The following is a 23,721-nucleotide window of genomic DNA, read 5'->3' on the forward strand; positions in this document are numbered from 1 at the left end:
CATGAGACATAATATAATATGTTGTTTATGATTTTAAACTAAACCAAAACGGTTTAAAATTTTGTTGTTTGGTAAGAAATATATAAGGCAAAACGAGATAAATGTGAGCTAAGAGAAGGCCATGACAGACAAAGACAAAGTATCATATCATACCAAACACGTCTTTGTGATCTGATACTACTGTCTGCATTCATCACTTATAATTTTTTATATGTCTTGTATACTATAATACTGTTGTACTTAGCTAACATTTGATAAAGTCTTCTGTTTCCTCGTTTCTCACCGGTACAATAGTCCCTTCGTCATTAGATATTTTATTCTTTAACCCTCATTGTAAAAATGATCATAACATTAAGCAAAAAAAATTAACCAAAAAATTACTCAATCAAATTAAAGGACAAAATAAATTAACACACAACGTTTTAAGATCGAAAAAACTGTGTCATTTAAATACCAAACTTGTTTTTGTTTGCCAAAAGAAATACAAACTCTTCAATAACTCAAATAAACACCAAACTTATTTTGACCGAGCCATTTTAGTATTACTTTTTGTCAAACATATATTGTCGTGTATATGGCTTTTAATGTTAACGGTGATTGAAAACTTTTGTTTTAAATTAGAACACAGAACAAAATTCCTGAATCAAAATACCTAATTCCAAAATTGATTTCCTCTCATCACTCTTCTATCTCGTTTTTTGATATCAAATCCAAGACATCCTAGAATCAATCATTCAAATAGAGACAGAATAAAAAGTTGCATATTCGTCGCCCCAAGGCGAGAGAACCATAACCTACTCATGATCCTTCTCCCGTAATTGTACTGGGACAGGTCGAGCTGAGAAGATCAGTGTTGGGGCTTGGTTTTTGTTATTGAATAGCTCAGCACTCATCATGATGTTCGTTTTGGTGTTTTTATTTTCCTTCTTTTAAACATTTCACAACTACGAGAAGAACAATAACAGCAACAAACAGTTTCAAAGAAACAATTAATAGTTGTTCAGAAAAAAAAGAAACAATTAATACCAAATAAAGACATTATACTCGACCATGACATCAAAACCATTAAGCTTATAAGTCTCTGCCTGTGCATGGTCTCTAGCGAACTCGAACGCACCACTGCCTCCTAAGATCGGAAACTCTCTCACCTTTATCAGTATAGGATTCCGTCCGTACATCGAGACGGTGATGCCGTTCAACTCTCCTTCCGTGAACACCAAGTTAAAGACCATTGTGAAGCTTAAGGTGTTCATATCCGTCGATGCGTACATCCCTGAGCTCTCCCGACGTCCTTGGAGCTCAGGTCGAGTCCCTAGGTGATCAACAGGTTATCGGCAACACAATCACACCACACGAGATGGCCAAGGAGTTTGTAACTCTGATGGCGATATGGGTTTGTCACCGGAGATTACGTCATGGAAGTAGAAGTGGAGTTGTGTGAGCTTCTCCGGCTCGTGTCCTTACGACAAAGTTTAAAGACAAAGTTTTGATCACCGTTAACATTAAACGGCATATACACGACAATATAATGTTGACAAAAAGTAATACTAAAATGGCTCGTCAATGTGAGTTTGATATTTATTTGTGTTGGTAGCAAAATGAGTAAGTTTGGTATTTAGATCAAATTATCAAACATTTTTTTCCTTGGCAGATCAAAGACTTTTCTGTCTTTTGGAACTTAAATTATTTTTATTGGGCCCAAATCGAAGACCCAATCAATCTAGTTTATGCTAATGAAGACCCACTATTTTTTTTTGGTCAAAACAGCCCTTACAGAGGACGTTGGAGCGTGAAAGCCACTCTCGTTGAAAGCGCGTTACAAAAGAAGACCAAGACACAACATGATAAGTGGTGCTTTTCTCATCCAAGTCACTATTTTTTGTTGTAATCTGAATACTTGCTTTGTGAATTAAGGACTAGTTATTATTATAATAACGAAGTTGATAATGCATTAGTCTTCTTATGAGGAAAAGTCAACGAACAGAGGATGTTATGTCATTGTTGTGTTGAGTTGTCAAAACACACTAACAAATCATAGTCACATGGAAGAAAAGGAAAAGAACCCTTTTGATGATGCATTAGCCTTGGTATCTTCTATTATCAGTTTGAAGACAATATAGTAGATGAAAACTACTGTTTGGTTTCTTGCCTCTGTCACTATAACAGTAAGGCAACAGATTCTTCATTCTTCATTGTCCTCCACACAGCCTAAAAACTGTGTTAAAGTAAGCGGGGAGTTTAGTGTATAAGAAAGTGAAGCATGAAAGAGTGGGGAAGACTTGAGAGACAAACAAAACTCATTAGTTTTGTTTTTGTAGAAAACAACAAAGCAAGTGTTCCGAAACAGTGAAGTAGTAGGAGTCGTTTTGGTTTTGGCTACAAAACAAGTTGGCCGCCTACACATAACCCTTAAGTTTTGTTTTTCAGAAAGAAAGAGAGCTGATAGGGACAAATCACTGATTTCCTTTTTATCCAGCTAAAAAATGTTTATATATATACTATATAGAAACGGTGGCTGCCTGGCTGCTTAAAATATTTCATTAGCTTAATCCAATCGCCAGGTTGATGCAACTTTAAATGCATCTAATTAACCAGAGATCAGTTTAGGTGGACTATGCATAAAATTGAATACTTTAGTCAAACCAAGTTGGTGCAATTTGGTGCAATTTTTTTTAAAACCAAATTGGAAATTCCAAATCCCAAAATGTTCCCACAGCTATGCTTAGGTGTAAAAAAGCATAGCAAGAAAGGAAAAGGGTTGCTTGGGGGAAAGCGTGGAGGGTGGCAGAGAGTAGAGAGAGAGATTCAGATATTGTTGGGTTCTTCTACAGTTGTTATTACATCAAACTGCCCTTTTTGGTTTGATTCTCTGTGTGAATGTATACATTTCATATCGTAACAATTCTCAATCGTGTTCCCTCTTGCATAATCTTATTTAGTAATCTTTCTTAGCATATATTACTCTGTTGTATTTTTTTAGAGCATTAACAAATCAAGATTCCAGTATTATAGTGGTTCTGCAATGTAGCTAATAGCTTGATGGTACTATAAATATTGTTTTTAAGAAGATACATTTTTCAATAGTAGCATCAAGCTATTTTAACCTGAGAAATTGGTGCATTTATTTTCTTAACAATTTCTTGTGGATTTCCTGAGGATGTGATTCAAGAACCTAATTAATTTCAAGAACAGTAGTAAAACCAGGACACAATAGTTAGTAAACTTGCCAGTTTTTGGTTGGTTAAACTATAAATAGGTTTTAGTTTGATTCGTTTTATTAAAGCCAAATAAATTGTTAGAAAGTGAATGAGGTCATAATGCTAAAGGGGACAAAACATGTTATGGTAGAGAAGTAATTATCGTGCGACAGGCTGTCCATGGAAAATTCTGCAGAAGCTATGACGATTACTTTTATTATCTTTGTATCAATTCAGTTAATTAAATTACGACATTTTAACATTTTCGCAACATTTTTACCTCTTTTACCTTTTTCACATTTATTCATCACACGCATGAATTGTCATATTGACGATTTTTTTTTTTTTTTTGTCAACTTGTTCATTTCATTAGTCCAACAGGACAAATTGGATCGGTTTACAAACATAATTTAAGCCCATACAGAAATATGAGAAAGGCCCAACATCATATACTTAAATAAAAGAAGCGATCCAGAAAAGCTTTGTCTTCCACGTATCTTAATCGAAGCTTCAGAACGCACAAAACAATAACACGTCTCTCACACGTGTCGTTCATGCATTGAACGGCAATCACGGCCGCCGAGAAGCTTCACCGCCGCAATTCTCTCTGTAACCGCTCCTCCATCTCTGTCTCTCCACCGCCGTAAAGGTTGAAAGCCTCACTGTAATGGACGTAGATGCCGACTCCAAAGCTCCTAACTTTCGCCCAAGCCGTTTCGTTTGGTCAGAATTTCTATCCACCATCAGATGATAAAACTGGGAAGAACTCAGATGCTTCAAGAGGAGACCTTATCAGACCATCTTCACTATAAAAGATGCTGACTTTTCTAAATCTCCAACTAAAACAACTGAGATTAATCCACTACCGCATATTCCTTTCGTAAAGGGTACTTCACTCCAAGCCGATCTACTGGCCCCACCTCAAAGGAGGGTGAAGGTTGATTCCCATAAAAGGAGTTAGTGCGTATCTGAGAAGAAGAAGATAACCCAACGCTAAACAAAACGGGATATGAAATAGTTTGCGAAAGAGGAGAGTTTTATTTAAAACTGAACCCAAAAAATCAAAGAAAAGAGAACATCCATGAAGAACAGCTTTGATTTTGAGTTTGGAGACACAACGAAAATCGCCTATGCGAAACATCAAAATCGCCAAAGCGAAGACTGATCCGCTAATCGGAAAACATAATCGCCTAAGCGAACAAAACAAATCGATCTTTCGATCGAAGAGTTATTTTATATCAAAACATAAGGCATATCTCTTTTTCCCTGTGAAAGATATGAGTTTGTGAACCAGGAAAGAAAGAGAGAATTATCTCTCTCTAAAGAAAAGAGAGAGAGAGCCTCAATCTTTCAATTATTTTCGTCATATTGACGATTAGATATGCTGATGCTGTATTTTACATCTTCTGAAAGTACAATATGTTACGTAGCTAAATGGCACAAAAATGAATGAATGAATGCACGTCTAATTACATCAGTTTTACACTACAAGAAAACATATTTTTTACGAGGGCAATATACGTTGTAACTTCGTCGTAAACGCGGTGTTACGACGAATGAACTTTGAAACACGTTTCGTCGTAAAACGTCCGTCGTAACCGACGTTTCGTCGTAAATGACTTGTTAAGTTTACGACGAAATATATTCCTCGTAAAGCGCAAGGCAGAGATTCGTCGTAAACGACACGTAAAATTTCGTGGTAAACTCCACGTAATGGATTCGATGTAAAGCACACGTAAACAATTTCGTTGTAACACCCTCGTAAATATTTCGATGTAAACTCCACGTAACATTTCGATGCAAAGACCACGTAAAAACTTCGATGTAAAAGACTCGTAAATCTTTTCGACGGTAATCAGTTGTAAATGTTTACGTCGAGCCTACATCGACGTTTCGTTTTATAATATATTTTGAATATTGTTTTTAACCTCAAATATATATATAAATTTGAATTTATTTAAAATTCAGAATTTTAAATAATTTTAATTTTAAAACGAAATATGAAAATAAAAAACATATATAAAAAAGCATTTAAAAGTCATAATATTTAAATTCATAATACAAACCGAAATATTAAAAAAACTAAATATCATCGAAGTAGTCGGTGGGGTTGCTCGGCTGTTGACGGGTTGGATCGGACTCTTGGGGATCTCGTACTGGCAACCCAAGAGCGGCTCGTCTCTGACTAAACATTCTCTGCATAACCGGGTTTCCCACGGCCATCACGTCTAGCAAATCCTCAAGAGAGTCTAAACGAACCTGCTGGCTATCCATTCGAGCTTTCATCTGAGAAGTCTCTTCATCCCGTCTCGAAGTGTATGATGAAGTTGCCCTTGCAACTTGGTTAACAGAGCCTATACCGACTATTCGTCCCTTCTTTCTAGGAGCCAGCTATAAAATTAAAACATATATTAATATAGTTATTAAAAATAATGTAAACAAAAATTTTTAGTTGTACTACCTCTTCGAAGATTCTGTCGGCTTCTTCGGTGGACAATGTGACGGGTAATCCATCGGGAGACTCCTGAGTTAGTTGCATCTCCCGTTCTTCAATCCAAGTAGCCACTGCTTAAGCGAGTTTCTCAGATGCAGGATCCACAAAAACTCCGTCGGATGTGGCGTGAGTCATCTTGAATAGGTCAGACAGAGATGGTAAGACTCCCGTCTTCTCCAACTACAAAAAAAAATATTAAAAATTATATTAATTGAATATTTTAAAATAAATATTTAAAAACAAAACTTACAACTTCTAGACGGATGCCTGCATGTGGTTTTTGGCCGGTTCTGTGAAGCATGGGCAAATTACCATCTTTATCCTTCATTCTTCGAGAAGCCGAGCACGAATTGGCCTTTTTGATCGAAGAGGGGTGCTTCCAATAGGCGATGAGGCCATCCCACACATCCTTCGTGAGCTCAGTGGGCTTTCCCTCATACCCGTTGAGCTCCCACTTGTCCTTCCAATCGGAGACTGTGCTGCAGAGGCGGATCTTTGCTTTTGCAACGAATTCCGCCTTCACCATCTCGGTGATTCCCAAAGACCAATGCCACTTTTGCTGAAACACAAAAAATTTGAAAAAATTACAATTAATAATAATATTTTAAAAATATATACATATTTAAAAGTGAAAATTTAATTAAATTTAAAAATCTTACCGCAAACATTTTAAACCAAGTGATCTTAACGTGATTTGGAGTCTTGCTCCAGTTCGGATATGCCCCGTCGTAGTAACCCTTAATCGTTTTCGAAACGCTCCGGCCAACACGGTTGTTAGCCCCAAACCTGAAAGGAAAACAATTTAACCGTTAGAAAATAAAAATAATTTAAATTTTAATGTAATAAAAATTAATAACTTACCAATAAGTTCCTCGGGGTCTATCAGGGTCTAGAACATCCAAACCCTCCCGTCCAGACTGGGCAAGCAAATTCTCTACCGTATATCTCGCGAATGGGGCATATGAAGGCACACGCAAATCCGGATGAACTGCACCTTCTGGGACAGGCTCAGGTGCAGCCGCTGGAGGAGGAGGTGGAGGCATATGCGGTGGAGGCATTTACGGTGGAGGCATCTGCGGTGGAGGAGGACTCCAAGCAACTCTCTGAGAAGGCTGAGAGTCTGGAACTGCGGTGGAGGATGATGGACCGGAAGACGATGGACCGGAAGAAGATGTACCGGAACCATCGTCGCCAAACAAATCTCTATAACTAGGTGCTCTGGATTTTCTTCTAGGAGCCATCTAAAAAAAACTAAAATATATTTAACTAATTACGACATAATAAAAATATTATTCTGTTACCTAACTAATCACCTAAACTAATTACCTAACCAATCACCTAAACTAATTCCGTTACCTAACTAATCACCTAAACTAATTTAAAAAAAAAAAAAAGAGAGAAGAGAGAGTTTACCTTAGAGAGAGCAAAGAAATTTGGGAGGAATGAGCGAGGCAGCCTCGCTCTCGGCGTCTCCTTATATAGATTAGGATTCGTCGTAAAAGCGACGTAAATTTACGACAAATTTACCAGGTCCGCGTTTTTCCATTTACGACGAATTTACCAGGCCCGCGTTTTTTTATTTACGACGAAATTACCAGGCCCGTGTTTTTCGTTTTACGACGAAATTACCAGGCCCGTGTTTTTCGTTTTACGACAAAATTACCAGGCCCGCGTTTTTCCATTTACGACGAAATTACGACGTTTAACCCTAAACACCGAGAATGAAATCCCTAAACCCCAAAGTCACATATCATCTAACATCATATTTTATTTCATACTACTTCTTACTCTTTGATACATATATTACATCACTCTAAATCGTTTTCATTCTCATCACTATTACATCACTCTAAATCGTTTTCGTTCTCATCACTATCATTATAATCATCATCGTCGCTTCTCTCAAACTCGTCTTCACGTGCTTCATCTGTCGCATCTTCGGGAATATATTCATATTGAAAGTTTTGCGGGTCGATCAAAAGGATTTCATCAGTTGGTTGTTCTGGTACCTCAACTTCAGTGATAGCGTCTTCTTCTTGTAAGGGCGGTTCTTCTCCAACGACAATGCATCCACGAGGTATAACTTTGATAGCAGTTACCCAGTTTATCCCAGAAGTTCGAAGCCGAGGATAAGGAAGGAAGCTAACTTGCTCGGCTTGTGAAGCTAAAATGAAAGGCTCAAATTTGTTGTATCTTCTCCCAAAATTGACATCCACAACACCAAATTTGTTATACCGAATCCCTCGGTTCATAACAGGATCGAACCATTCACATTTGAAGATGACGCATTTTAGCTTCAATAACCCCGGAAATTCCACTTCAATAATCTCTTGCAATATCCCGTAAAAGTCTATTTCACCTTTCATGCATATTCCGTAGTTACTCGTTGCCCGATGTCTCCCATACTCGTATGTGTGAAAGGTAAATCCTTGTGTGAAATACATAGGTGATGTGGTGACCTTTGCAACTGGACCTTGAACCAATTCGTGAAACCATACGGGATAATAAGGATCGTCATAATCAACCTGCGAAAAACATATATATATATTCTTAAACACTTACTTAATTAATATAATAGTATGAGATATATTACCTGTGATTTTAACCACTTGACAAAGTGCTTATCTTTACGTGTATCCACATCAGTTGCAGATATTCCTGGTATTGCTTCTTCAACTTGAGATACAAACATCCTGCAAATTGAACAAATAATCAAATCATACATAATTAACTTCAATTCATATAATTAACATTCACAAAAATATTTACCTTTCAAAGTAACGGGTCATTGCATCCTCGCAGTTGAGCAGAATATAAGTGTGGGCACTATGTTTATCTTCTTCACATGACCACCATACTTCTTTCGTTTTACCACCAAACCGTCCAATTTCGCAGAAAATGTCAGGAACACCATCAATTAGATATGATGTCGGTACTCCACCATCATCATATCTCCTAGGAACTCTTTTTCTCGTACGAACAGTTGGAGCAAAGTAGTATGATGTGAAGTTAGATGTTTCGGCTGTCAAACTCCCTGCAACTATTGAACCTTCTACCTTTGCAAGATTTCTTGCTTTCCCCTTCAAATGTTTCATCTGTCGCTCATACGGATACATCCATCCGTTGTGAACAGGTCCACGAAGCAATGCTTCATACGGTAGGTGGACAACTAGATGCTCCATGACGTCAAAAAATGAAGGAGGAAATATCTTCTCCAGGTTGCACAATATGATCGGAATGTTCTGATGAAGTTGTTCGATGACTTCTTCTTTGAACGTACGTGTGCTAAGATCTCTGAAAAATGCTCTGACGGCTGTATATTTTAAAAGGAATCAAATTAATAACATTTCGTAACATATGTATATATATATAAATTTATAATTACCTGCAGTGTTTCGTGGACATTTGCTGGAAGGAGCTCGGCAAAAGCAAATGGAAGCAGTCGTTGCATAAACACATGACAATCATGACTTTTCATTCCGGAGAACTTTTGACATCGTTCAATACATCTTGACATATTTAAAACATAACCATCAGGAAACTTAACTTCCGATGCAACCCAGTCAAACAAGGTTGTTTTGGCTGCTGATGACAACCGGAAGATGGGAACAGGAACGTTTCCATTGCTCTTGATATGTAACTCACTTCTTGAGCAAATATCAGGTAAGTCCATCCTTGACTTTTTGTTAACTTTTGTCTTCCCAGGGACGTTAAGTAATAATGTATTCATGATGTTCTCAAAAAAGTTCTTCTCGATATGCATGACATCCAGATTGTGGCGTAAGAAAAGATCCTTCCAATAGGGTAGCTCCCAAAATATACTCTTTTTATGCCAATTGTGAGATACACCATACCCATCAGGCATATTTCCAGGAACATGCCAATTTCCTCCAACCTTAACTGTTTCCTGAGCTCCGTAATAATCAATGTCCGCTTCAATCTGCTGGCCGGTGAGATATGGAGGAGGACTGTCTCTGACAATTTTTTTGTGTCGAAACAATGTCTTATTTCTTCTTTACGGATGGGCAAGTGGAAGAAACCGACGATGACAATCAAACCAACAACTCTTCCTAACATTCTTCAGTTGAAAAGCATCTGTGGATCCAAGACAATACGGACAAGATAATCTTCCATGTGTTGTCCAGCCAAACAACATCCTATAAGCAGGGAAATCACTTATCGTCCACATCAGAACTGCTCGCATCGTAAAATTGTTTTTCAAGGAACAATCGTACGTCTTCACCCCTTCTGACCACAATTGCTTTAGCTCTTCTATCAACGGTTGAAGAAAAACATCAAGAGACCGTTTTGGATGCTTCGGCCCTGGGATTAATATGGTCAAAAATAGAAATTCTTGTTCCATGCACATATCCGGCGGTAAATTATACGGCGTAAGAATGACTGGCCACAAAGAATATTGTTTACCAGACATTCCAAATGGACTAAATCCATCGGTACATAACCCAAGATAGATATTCCGAATATTTGTAGCAAAATCTCCGTGTACCTTGTTGAAATGTTTCCACGCTCTTGCGTCTGATGGATGTGCAACCTCACCATCTCTCTGGACATGTTCGGCATGCCACCTCATCGACGCAGCAGTCCTCTCAGATTGATATAATCTTTTCAATCTGTCTGTAATTGGTAGGTACCACATCCTTTGGTACGGTACCCTATTCCTCCCACGGCCTTGCGGTTTGAATCGTGGTTTTTTGCAGAATCGACACTCTTCTAACTTGTCATCTTCCTTCCAGTAGATCATGCAGTTGTCGATGCAAACATCAATCATCTCCGAGGGTAACCCAAGACTATAAACCAATTTCTGAATCTCATAATAAGATTCAGCAGACACGTTGTCTTCTGGCAAATACTCTTTAAACAACTCCGCCCATGCATCCATGCAATTCTCAGGTAAATTATGATCCGTTTTAATATTCATCATCCTAGCTGCTAGAGACAATTTAGAGAGACCTTCTCTACAACCAGTGTAGATTGGTTGATTTGAAGCATCTAGCAATTCATAAAACCTTTTTGCATCCAAATTAGGTTCTTCTACATTTCCAGTTCCATCTGCTATTGGTGTAGTTGTTTCTAAAAATGCATCACTAATCATATCTTGAACCCTATCATGATCTACCATCTGCTCCTCTTGATGATAATTATATTCATTATGCACATGATTCGGTTCTTCATTATGATGAGCATCCTCAAAATTAGCATTACTACTACTAGCTTCATTTCCCCCATAACCCTCTCCATGTTGATACCAAATGTAGTACTGTGGTGTAAATCCTCTGTTTACTAAATGATTCCATACAGTTTCACTACGTGCAAATTTTGAATTCTTGCATTTTGAACAGGGGCATAACATCTTACCGCTTTCCTGCGTGATCGGTGTACATCCCGCCTGGTGCATGAATGTCTCTAGCCCATTCAGAAATGCATTCGTCAATCTCCCGTCGGAATCTTTGTGCAAATACATCCAACTTCGTAACTCGTAAATACTACCGCCACCGACCATTTTTTCTTCTATTTTTTTTTAAATTTTTTTTTTCCGTTTGGGTCTTGTGAGGAAGATAGTTGTGTGTTGTGAGGAAGAGAGTTGTGGGAAATGACATATATATAGAGAAATATTCGAGTTGGGTAGTTGAAATATAACAACGATTTTACAAGAAAACTTTTACATGGATTTTACATAGTTTTTTTACAACGACTTTACAACGAACTTCGATAAGTTTTTCACCTAAATATAACGGTAACATGATTCGTTGTAATATCGATGTAAAGTTTTCTTTTCGACGTAATTACGTCGTAATATTACATGGCGTTTACGACGAAATTTGGTTTCGTTGGGTTCGTCGTAATTGCGTTGTTAACCCACCATTTACTATTTCTAAGACAACGATAAAGAACCTGTGTCGTTCGTCTGTCTGCCAATTCAGTGGAACGACAAGGAGAAAGTGGACGGAAGTGCGACTGGTTTGTACTTGAGAGGAACCTTTGACGATGGTCGGAGGTTCCACTCAAGTATAAACCAACTGCACTTCCCTCCATTTTCTCCTTGTCGCTCCACTGAATTGGCAGACAGACGAATGACTCATGTTCGTTATCGTTATCTTCAAAATAGTAATTGGTGGCTGAATGAGGAGCATAGTCTAAACGCCATCAGGTTCGAGAGGAAGAGAGTTGTGTGTTGTGAGGAAGAGAGTTGTGGAAAATGACATATATATAGAGAAATATGGTAAGTTTTACATGGATTTTACATGGAAAATTTACAACGCGTTTACAACGAATTTAGGTGAGTTAAAGCACATTGAATACACGTTTTCACCTTTATATAACGGTAACATGATTCGTTGTAATGTCGATGTAACGTTTACAACTATTTCGCATTCCACGTACTTTCGTCGTAAACTTACATTGACTTTACGACGAAAACGTTTCGTCGTAAATTACCATGTAGTTTACGACGAAGTTATGTCTCGTCGTAATTGCGTTGTAAAGCTTATGTAAATTTATGAGGAAATTATTTCCTCGTAAAACGCCGTTGTTACTGCTACGTTTTCTTGTAGTGTTAAGATATAAAGAAAATATATTATATATGCATGATGACTTCATCGGATATGAATAGGGAAAAAGATTAATATTCGTATTAAAATGATGAAAATTGATAAATAATACACTATATTAGTTTAACTAGCTTGAACATGATAAGTATAAGTTTTCTTTATAAAAAAAACAGAAAATAGAACAAATATCTCAGTGCATGAAGTTACGGTGGAAAAACAGTCATTTCATATCTAATATATCGCGATAGTTTCAATTTATATCAGACTTATATGACCGTGCAAAAATATGTAAACATTTCAAAAATTTCAAAGAATATACATTTTGTTTACTTTTTGAGAAAAATATATATCAATCACCACATCATCTAATTTTGCTAACGTAAATAATAGTCAGCTATTTTTCTTCACGAAGATACCACATGTATAATAATTAAAAAAATAGTCATTTAATAAAAAACTTTTTCAAGAATGTAATTTTTATAATTTTTTATTATTTATCAAAATAAACAAAAATTAATTAGATAATAAAATTTTAACCTGATAAGAGATATATTTTTTAATGTTTCGATCCTATCCAATACTGTCCTTATAGGAATTATATGTGTCGTAATGATTCAAATTCAATGCTAGTATTGCACTCGTGTACTCTCGATTAATCATGATTATGTTGTTTACAATTAAAAGTTTAACATATACTAAATATTATCAAAACATTATTTAAAATATCTCTCATATATAAAATTTAGATTTCATTATTTAATTAAATTTGGTTAATTTTACTAAATAATAAAATTATTAAAAATTTACATTTAAAAAAAATATTTTTATAAAACAATTGTTTTTATTTATTTCATTTTAAACAAAAATTGTGTACACATGGTATTTCCGTCAGCAAAACGAGATGATGTGACTGCTGATGTAGCGAGTAATGTATAATTTTGCCAAAAAAAAATAATATGTTTGTTATATGAAACTATTTGTTTCATGCACTATGTTTAGTAATAAAATTTTAAATCTAATTTATATTTAGAAACAAAATTTTATTATTACTTTATATTTTATTATTTTTTTACCAAAAATTTACTGTAAATTTTGATTTAATTGAACTTAAATTAAGAAAAAAAACAATTTTGTTTTTTTTAATTATATTTAAGAATAGATATGTATATATTTAAAACTACAATCTTAGATATATTTTAATCTATTTTGGATAAATATATTACATCAATTTGCATAAAATTAATAAAAATTAATATAAAATTTGTATAATTATCAAAAAGTATAACTAAACATTAAAATTTGTAGATATATAAAAGAAGTTAATAATATTACTATAAAATTATAATTTTAAAAATTGAAAAGATCTTTTTAGTAATAAAGCTGTACAATTATAAAAAATAGAAATAGATAATATTTGAAATATGTAAAATATTATATATTTTATTATTATATTATTTAATGTCATATTTGAATTGAATAGATTTATTTTAATGATGATGTATAGTTTACTAAAAAATTACCAAAAATATAAATAAGCATTTAATGTAATTATCCATGTTACATTTAGTCATAACCTATGCCATCAATTTTACTATCTTATCTTATGTCATATTTATTTAGTGAAAGTGATTGAAGAGATGACATATGTCAAAATTACTTTGTAAATAACTTCTAGAGAATTTTTGAAAGTATATGTATGTTTTTGCACCGTCATATAAGTTGGTATGAATTAAACATATCATTATATGTTAAGTATGAAATGACTGTTTTTCGATGATATGGTCTACTAAATTTTAAACCAGAAAACTCTAATGAGAGAACTCCGATAAATATCTCAATTTTTTTTCATCAAGAATCTCACTAATAGAAAATAAATACTGTAAATACAGTTACTGAAACTCATGGAACTTTATATAGACTTATCAATTAATTATTAGTTTAATTTCTTTAAAATATTGAAATTTAGTTAAGTAGTTAAGTTGTTAGGAAAAAAAAATAGTATTTTAACTTAGAAATTCACTATAGAAACTTTGACAATGAAGTGCTCTTAGATATTTGTATTAAACTCCTACTTTTTTATTCTAAAAAGCTTAAAACTCTAGTGTATCGAAAGGGATAAAAGGTATAAAATAGGGAGAAACACTTCGTATGTTATTCTGTAGTGTTACAAAAATAAAAATAAAATCGAAGTTTGTAGTGATACTAAAAACTAATTAAAAATAGTAAACGTTGAGTAAACGGGTTTTGGATGAAAAACATTCAGATTCGGTTTTTCTGTTTTAGAAACTAAATCGCATTATTCTATTTACTGTGGTTGTGAATCCGTCCATATAAATATCTGAAAGATAATTTATCGTAGGCTGTATTTTACACTTAGGATTTATATCTGCATTTTTAATAGATCTGAGTTTAACCATTTCACTTAAACAAAATTGGTCGTCAGACAAGAAAAAAAGGGATCGACAAAAAAATAATGAAAGAGGAAGGAAGAAGAGATATGAGTGAGGGTAAATGGTGTTTGGACAAATTAGGGTTTAAGGGTTTGGAAAATCAAGAGAGATAAGTAATAATGAAGGAGAGAGAGAGAGAGAGAGAGAGAATGGGCGGGGCCCATAATGTGGCAGGGCATGTGGCTGGGCTTCCAACTTGACTTTGTCGGCTGTTCTCTGCACTGCCCTTCTCTGCGACCCACAGACTATAAAGCCTAATTTCATTTCATTTTTCATATTAATTTAACTCTTCTCTCTTTTTTGTACATTCTGAAAATAACCGTATATATGGTTATTAAGTTTTGATTAATTGTTGACAAAAAAAAAGTTTTGATTAATTATTTATTAATTTCAGTGTCCAAACAAACTTACAACGATTATATTTAAACAATTTTTAAAATAAACAACAAACTAAATAATATTAATATGATTATAATTATTTTTCAAAATAATATTATATTCTTTTTGAAAATATGATTTTCTTATAGAATAACTTGGAAACAAAATCGCAAATGACCAAACTGGAGTATGAAACAATCAAAGAGGACCTCTGCACCGACTGAATCAAAGTTCTTAGATAGATTAATTAAGAGTGTTTGGAATACTTAACCACTAAGTTGCACGAAAGTTTCATCAAACTTTTAGTTCTTGCTTTAATACCGGAATCAGAATCAAAATCTTATGAAAGATTGCGAAATATTATTTACAAGATACTTTTAAAATATCTTTAAAAACACGTTAGAAACATATAATTTTATATTAAAAATGCAATGTTATAAGTAAATATAAAAATATAATCATGTCATTTGTTTTCATAGAAGATATAAACTTTAATAGTAACAAATAGTGATAATAGAAATATTAAAATATTAAAATATTAAAATTAATACTATAATTAGATTTTATGCATTAATAGAATAACCGTTCGAAATATTTAAAAAATGATTTTAAAAAAAATATTTTATACATTGAGGTTTTTGTTAAAGATATGTCCAAAAAAAATTGAGTCAGTTATTTATGAATTTTAAAAATAATTACAATAATAATTTCTTATAAACTTAATTTATGTGTATTTTCACAGTTTTGATATAAAATAATAATTTCTTATAAACTTAATTTATGTGTATTTTCACAGTTTTGATATAAAATCATTTAGAATGATTATAAATGAATTAATTTTTTATTTTAATTAGAATCATATAATTTTTAGTTATAATATTTTTAAAAATCTTATATTTTAATATATTTAAGTTTCAACACGCATCTCCTTTTTAATTTTTTGGAAAAATTCTGCTTATGATTTTTCATACGGTTCCGCTTCCTCGTATCTGTCTTATTTACATAAGTTAACCACCTTTCTTTTTTGAACAACAAGGTTAATCACCTCAAGAGTTCTTATTTACATGTGTTTGGATCTAAGGCATATTTACTACCACTAGATCACAAGGTCCGCTCAAGAGAAGAAGAAGTATTACGTAATAAGATCATCCTATTACCAATGTACATAAGATCATCCTATTACTAATGTACATATGATCCACATGCACAACCTACAATGTTTTGAATTGATTATTGTGTTAGTGTACATTTAATTATTATGATAGTGTTTATTTAACTTTTATAAGTTGATTATTTAAATATTTATTATGCTTAAAGGGAATTAACTGTTGGAACGCACATGGAAGAGTCTTAATAAGACCATTACAGACTGATTTGCATTTTAGCATTATGCATCAACAACAAAAAAAAAAAATCACAATACTGTTGAAATTTCAATTTTCTATTTTCACCAATTTTTTTATTGTATTTTATACATATCAAGCACAAATGACAAACTGTACACGGTAAAAAAAAATCTATTAAAAAAGGATACACTTCAGACTTATTGACTTTTTCCAATGTTTTTAAATCCGACCTGGACACTGAACCGAACAATTTACCGAGTCGTTGGATTACTGAATTTACCACGGGTGAACCACATATTAATAAATGAATTACTTTTTATATAATAATATATAAGCTATAAAAGTAAAAATATAATCTAAAGTTTAATATTTTAACACATAAAATAATAGTTTGGATGTGTATATATTTTATGTTTAAAAACATTTAGAACATACTTGACTTTAGTTTTTTTTATTTTTATGTTCATTTGAGATACAAAATACCAAAATCTAATTTAGAGTATTTAAAATTTGTTGTAATAAGATAAAAGTTATGACATGTAAAAAAAATCAAGAGATAAAATCATAAATATTTAAATGTCTAATATGAATAATAAATTAAACATCAAATCCAAAATAAACCAAAAGTAAAAGATCATTGTAATAAATTGTCAATAACGGAAATAAACTAACTCCAAATCACATCAACTAATTTCGGTTCTTTCTATTGTTCACTTCATTTTTTGCAGGTGGCATAGTAAAATATTCATCAAAATCTAAAAATCACAAATACAAAAACTGAAAAGGGAAAATATAACCTTTTTTGTCAGCACTTAACTTCTTAATTAGAAAATTAGAATATAAAACATAATTAAAAACTAAAAAAAATTATTTATTGCTTCAACCGGTGGTTCAACCGGTATCGGGTTATGGGTTTTAGTTTTGCGATTTTTTAAATATTGGGGTTTCACAAAATCCAAACTGTATTTTTTTTAGATTACTAAATTTACCGGTTCAACCGCGGATCCGAATCGGGTTTCAAACACACAGTTTTTCTCTAAAAATCCATACTTTTCAATGTAAATGGTGTCATTAATTAACGATGTTTTGGACATTAATATATCTACCGATTCTGTTGGTATTAATGTATACATTGAGATTTTATCAAAGATATATCTATATTGAAAACCAATTTAAATGGTTATAATCCTAACTAGATTTTGACCCGCACGCCCGTGCGGATGTATTTATTTAAAGAAAATATGATGTTATTTGATTTTTATGTCACTATTTAGGGTTAGGCAAAAAACTCGAATTTGAAGAATTGAACCGATCCCAATCCGAATAAGTTGTACTAAATCCGAATCGAAATTGATTAAATATCCGAATTATTCAAAATTTGGTATTTGAAGAACTGAAATCTAATCCGATCTGAACCGAAGTATTTTGGGTATCCAAAATAGATTTATATACTTATATATATTAATTATTTTTAGATTTTATATATATAAAAACATCCAGAATATATATGATACTTTTAAGTTTGCTTAAATGCTTGAAAATATATACAAATAATCAAACGTAAATATCTTAAATAGTTAAAATATACTCAAAACTATAAAAATACTTAAATAATTATTAATTCTCTACCAAATATTTAAACCAAACCTATTTAAATTGATTATTCAAATCCGAACCAAATCCTCAAAGATCTGAAATGAACACGAAATCCCAAAAAGACCCGAAAAAGAACCCGAACGGCTACCCCTAATCACTATTATATATATATATATATATATATATATATATATATATATATATATATATATATATATATATATATCCTATATGTGTCATCATAGGTTACAAAATATGTGTTATCATATAATTAATCGTATTTTATACGTACCATCAAATAAGTTTTCTTATAATTAATAATATTTTATACGTACAATCATATAAATAACCACATAAATTGTATTTTAAAATTTAATGTGAAATATAAAAACCATAATTTAAGTTGGTGTTTGAAATTGGGATTTGTATTGTATTTTTCTTATATATATTAAAATATTTTTATAATAGTTATCGAAAAATATGTTAGTAAAAATCAAATTTTGAATATATCTTTATTTTTGAATAAATTTTTGATATAAATCAATTTTAAATTATTATTTTGATTTGAATATATATATTATCAAGTAACATAGACCCATTACTTTTTAATATAATGTAATGAACTTTCAATTTTTTAGTAGTATAAGCCCATTATTATTATTTTTCTAACTTACTACTATCCATGTTTCCAAACAATACTATTTTTTAACTACTATCCATATTGCCAAACAATCTCAATGTGTACTTCAACTATAATAATATAGATACGTACAATCATATAAATAACCACATAAATTGTATTTTAAAATTTAATGTGAAATATAAAAACCATAATTTAAGTTGGTGTTTGAAATTGGGATTTGTATTGTATTTTTCTTATATATATTAAAATATTTTTATAATAGTTATCGAAAAATATGTTAGTAAAAATCAAATTTTGAATATATGTTTATTTTTGAATAAATTTTTGATATAAATCAATTTTAAATTATTATTTTGATTTAAATATATATATTATCAAGTAACATAGACCCATTACTTTTTAATATAATGTAATGAACTTTCAATTTTTTAGTAGTATAAGCCCATTATTATTATTTTTCTAACTTACTACTATCCATGTTTCCAAACAATACTATTTTTTAACTACTATCCATATTGCCAAACAATCTCAATGTGTACTTCAACTTTAATAATATAGATGATTATAGGAACTAATCAATCTCAATAATATAGGAACTAATAAATTATTAGTAATAAAAAATACGATAAGGAAATAAAATTAGCACATAATTTTCTAAATTACATTAATATATTCCTAACAATATATTATACGTTTTGATATCTTTCGTCTAACTAATCTGTGATTAAGAGTATTCTATCTACTAGGGGTTGGCCCGCCCTACGGGCGGGTGAGTATACATTAAAACTATTTTATACTAAAATATGTTTTAATTTTATAAAACATTTGACAATTTACTTTAAACTGTTTTTATTATAAGATCATATATATTGTAAATTTTATTAAATTTTGCTGATTTGTTTTGAAAAGACCATTCACATTTTTTTTGTTAAATACAAAATTGTTAAATAAAAACTAAGAAAAATGCATTGATTAATATTTTTCTATTTTATTTCCATTGCAATTTGATAAATTTAAGAAAATCTAAAGCAAGAATAATAATTTTTTTTTTTCTAGTACCAGATTTTAATATTATTACAATAATTTATTTTTTCGCGATAATAGTACATCCACCTCCAAGCTAAATCAATCGAAAATCAAATGTAATGTGATAAAATTATAAATATTTATATTTTTAAAGTAATATATAAAAAGTTTCGATAATTTCATAAATGATAATTAAAATATTTTATGTAACAAAAATTATGTTTTCAAATATATGTTTTCAGGTTATATTAGATATTCAAGTTATAATGAAGTTTTCCTTAATTTTTAGTGTTTTACTAATTATGTTTTGTAAATTATTTTAGCATTTTCTGAATTTTTTTAAAATTTTTTTATTGAAATGTCACTCATGCTATTTAATTTTTTTTATAAATAGTGTTATAAATTAATAAGATATTACATTTCTAATAGAATTTTACTTGAATTTCACACCCTATCATAACAAATAATTTACTTTGAATAAGCTAGAGTAAACCAAACATAATTTAATCAAATAACTTAATTGTAGTGTAATCATTAATAATATGGAAATTAAGAGAAACTAAACAGCGTACAAATGTTTTCTGAAATTTGTTTTTCTTTTCAAAGACTAAAACCTAAAGAAGTAACTAAATCATTTAATCTTTTCAGTGGTGATGTATTGAATGTTTCTATGTAATTAAATATCTCATTCTCAGTTTCCACATAGTAACATAACATCATAAAGCATGTATACTTACATAATTAAATGGAACAAAACAATATGTTAGGTTTATATTCCAGACCAAAACAATCAAAGAATATATCACCAAAACTGCAAACAGTTATGTATATACTTTGAATCTACACAAATCATGATTTATTTTTTACTTTTGTACATTTACTTTGATTTTTTGTTATACTTTTTTTTTTAATTTTGATTTAGATATTGCGAAAGAAGAAATAATTGACTCAATGTAATAGAGTTAGTATCTTAATTAGATACACAATATAAAAGTTAGTGTTGTTTGTTACTGCTATATTTTTTTATGTTTGCTTTTTTTTTTGAACATCATGTTTTCTTATTTTACGATCAAGTTATTATCCATATATAAAATATATATTTTTATCATAATTTGGATTGAAGAATTTTAGAGTTACATAGCAAAGTTGTGTATGTCAAAAGCATCATGCCATCCTTTGTGTATATTATCGAGACAACCACGAACCAAACCAACTTCACCATCACAACCTGCCACCTATCCTCATCATCATCATTGCCACTAAAACCACCTGCCACCTATTATCACCATCACCTGAGGTCAGAATGTCTCACAGACCTGTTGTCTCCATGCCAGATACATTTGAAGCACCTCTGCTGATGCAGACATTACAACTTTGAGCTGAATTCTATTTTTTTGGGGGGAAAATATGCTTTCGCTTTTGTTACATACACTGCAGCAAAGAACGAAGCTACCAACGAAAAAATCTTACTGCACTTTAAACAAATGGAGATATTAAAAACCACTTCAATCAGAGAAACAAAAGCTACAAATTATTGTGCAGGAAGTTTTCTACATATCAATCAAGTGTAGACAAATCAAAACCTGGCTCGTCTCTGGTAGAATCTTGATGTTTCTTGATACAATTTGGATTGAAGAATTTTTAGAGCCAAGTTGTATCGAGACAACCAGGAACCCAACCAACTGAATCATCACCACCTGCCATCTATCATCATCATCATTGCCACTCACTTGAAAAATCTAATTCCCATACGCTAAAAGTTAAAGATGCATATATATTACTCATCATAAACTGCATCCTTTCTCTGCACTCTCTTGCACATTCATCTCGTTTCGCTGCAAAACGCCAAACTGTACCGTACAATGGGTTTCACTTCTTCAGATCAAATACCTGTAATTGTATAACCACCTTGAGCTCACAAAGCAAGTACAATTATCATAGAAGCAAACAAAAAACAATCCAAGTAATAAAGTTTTTGTTTTTTCATGATAAGAAAAGTGTAAACGTTTTTTAATGTACTAAGAAACTTTCTTACACATGAATCAGAATCTTTAAAGCCAAAAGATTGTGTAACTTTCACCGATAACAATCAGAGAAAGACAGAAGATTTAATCATGACAGAACACTAAGAATATCGTAGCTCTACAACCCACATCGATTCAACTTGTACCATATAGTTTACAACAAAGTGATTCCATCCACAATCTAAACTCAAATAAAGTGAAAAGTAGATTAAAATCCTCTTCATATAATTAAAGAAAGAACGACCCAGAACCGTGAATTAAGTTTTTTTTTAACCAACATCAACGTAAATGCAAAGTTGAAGTAAGGTGAGCTCAAAAGTTACGATCTTTAATATCTGATACAAAAATCAAAACAAAAGACACAGACCTGTTCTGCTCTCATCAACCATCGAAGCCTCTCTTTAAGAACATGTACAAACTAATCACTAATGACTGAGAAAAAGAAAATGCTGATTTTTACAGGAGGAAAATTACATATTTATAACTCCAGATTCACCGTCTGGAAGAAGGGAGATGATATATTGAATGAGAAATCGTGAAAAGAGTGGGGGAGATGATGTTAAATAGAATGTTAATGACAAAAATGAATGATGTCGAGGTTCGTAACTGTGCCAGTTTTCATAGCAGGTGAGAAGAATTTCAAGGGTTCGACGCAGACGGCGAAATATTTTTAGTGAAACTCACGTCAGTATGCTGATGTGTAATTTTGATTGGTTCTGAATATTTTTGCTGATGTGTCATGTCTAGAAATCCTTCAAATTAGCTTCTTTTATATAATAGGATTTATTAGTTTATTTATGAAAATACAATCATATTTAAAGCAAAAAAATAGTATAGATAAGAATATATCTATTAATATTTCAAAGGATTTTCAAAACGTTATCGAAAAATATTCGTAACAACTACACAATATCTTTATCTTGGAAAATACTTAAAATACTAATTACACATCTAATATTGTCGTTTTTTAGAATATTCCGATTAAACAATACTATTTCTATTTTGTAGTTAACTTGAAACAATATATGGTGTAGATTTCGATCAAGAGATTAATATCAATTATTATTTTTATATTTAACAATTTCAAAAGATATGATACACTAATTTTTTTATATGTATGAAAAATAAAATATCAAATATAAATAATTGTGCATGTTAATTCAAAATTATGTTAAATATCTATAGTGTGATATGTCAATAAAAAAAACTGTTGTAATCTACTCCATAAAATTTTCCTTTTCTTCTTATATATATTTTATATTTAAATATATGTATTGGAACATGTCAATCAAAAAACTGTTGCAATTAAATAACGAAATATCTTTTCTTCTAATTTCATGCATTTAATATTAAATATTTATAATGAGATTTCTCAACTCAAATTCTTGTGAAATTCACTCATGAAATATTCCAAAACAATCTTACCTTATAAATATAATATTTTGAGAATTTGTTAAAGAATATTCTATTTTATAGCTTATAGTGAAACCTATATCATTTATAACAAAGAAACGAAGTCCTTGAATTTTTTATGATGTTAGCTTTTTGATGCTTACGATTTAGTAAATTTGTTTTATTTTAGAATGGTAAAGTTTTATATATATATATATATATATATATATATATATATATTTGTTTTTTGGTTTTCTGATTTTGGTTTTAGTTTATGTGCAAATGGACTATCATTTGAAGTCACATATGATTTGATCATTTTTCTTCAGATTTTTCCTGTGAACTAAACAGTTGTCACATCTATAAATCTCAAGTAAATTCCTTATCTTTGCATTTCATATTTATTTTATGGGTTAGATCTAATCATGATCGATTTAATATAGCTACAAAAATAGTCGACCTAAGAATCCAAAACTATTTTGACTTCAACTTTCAAACACTCGATTTTATCGGTAAGTTTTCTCTACTTATATTTATAGTTTTAATAGTATAGATGATGTAAACACCAAATAAACCAGAACCAATGCTGTTATTTTTCGTCTTTCC

At 31.3% G+C, this 23,721-nt stretch overlaps 1 pseudogene; it reads right to left on the reverse strand.

Moving 5' to 3' along the window:
* Window positions 1-963: 963 nt before the first annotated feature.
* LOC125584227 lies at window positions 964-2,186 on the reverse strand (annotated as a pseudogene).
* Between the last annotated feature and the right edge of the window lie 21,535 nt (window positions 2,187-23,721).

This window comes from Brassica napus, chromosome A2 (genome assembly GCF_020379485.1).
Source record: "Brassica napus cultivar Da-Ae chromosome A2, Da-Ae, whole genome shotgun sequence".
Lineage (NCBI taxonomy): Eukaryota > Viridiplantae > Streptophyta > Magnoliopsida > Brassicales > Brassicaceae > Brassica > Brassica napus.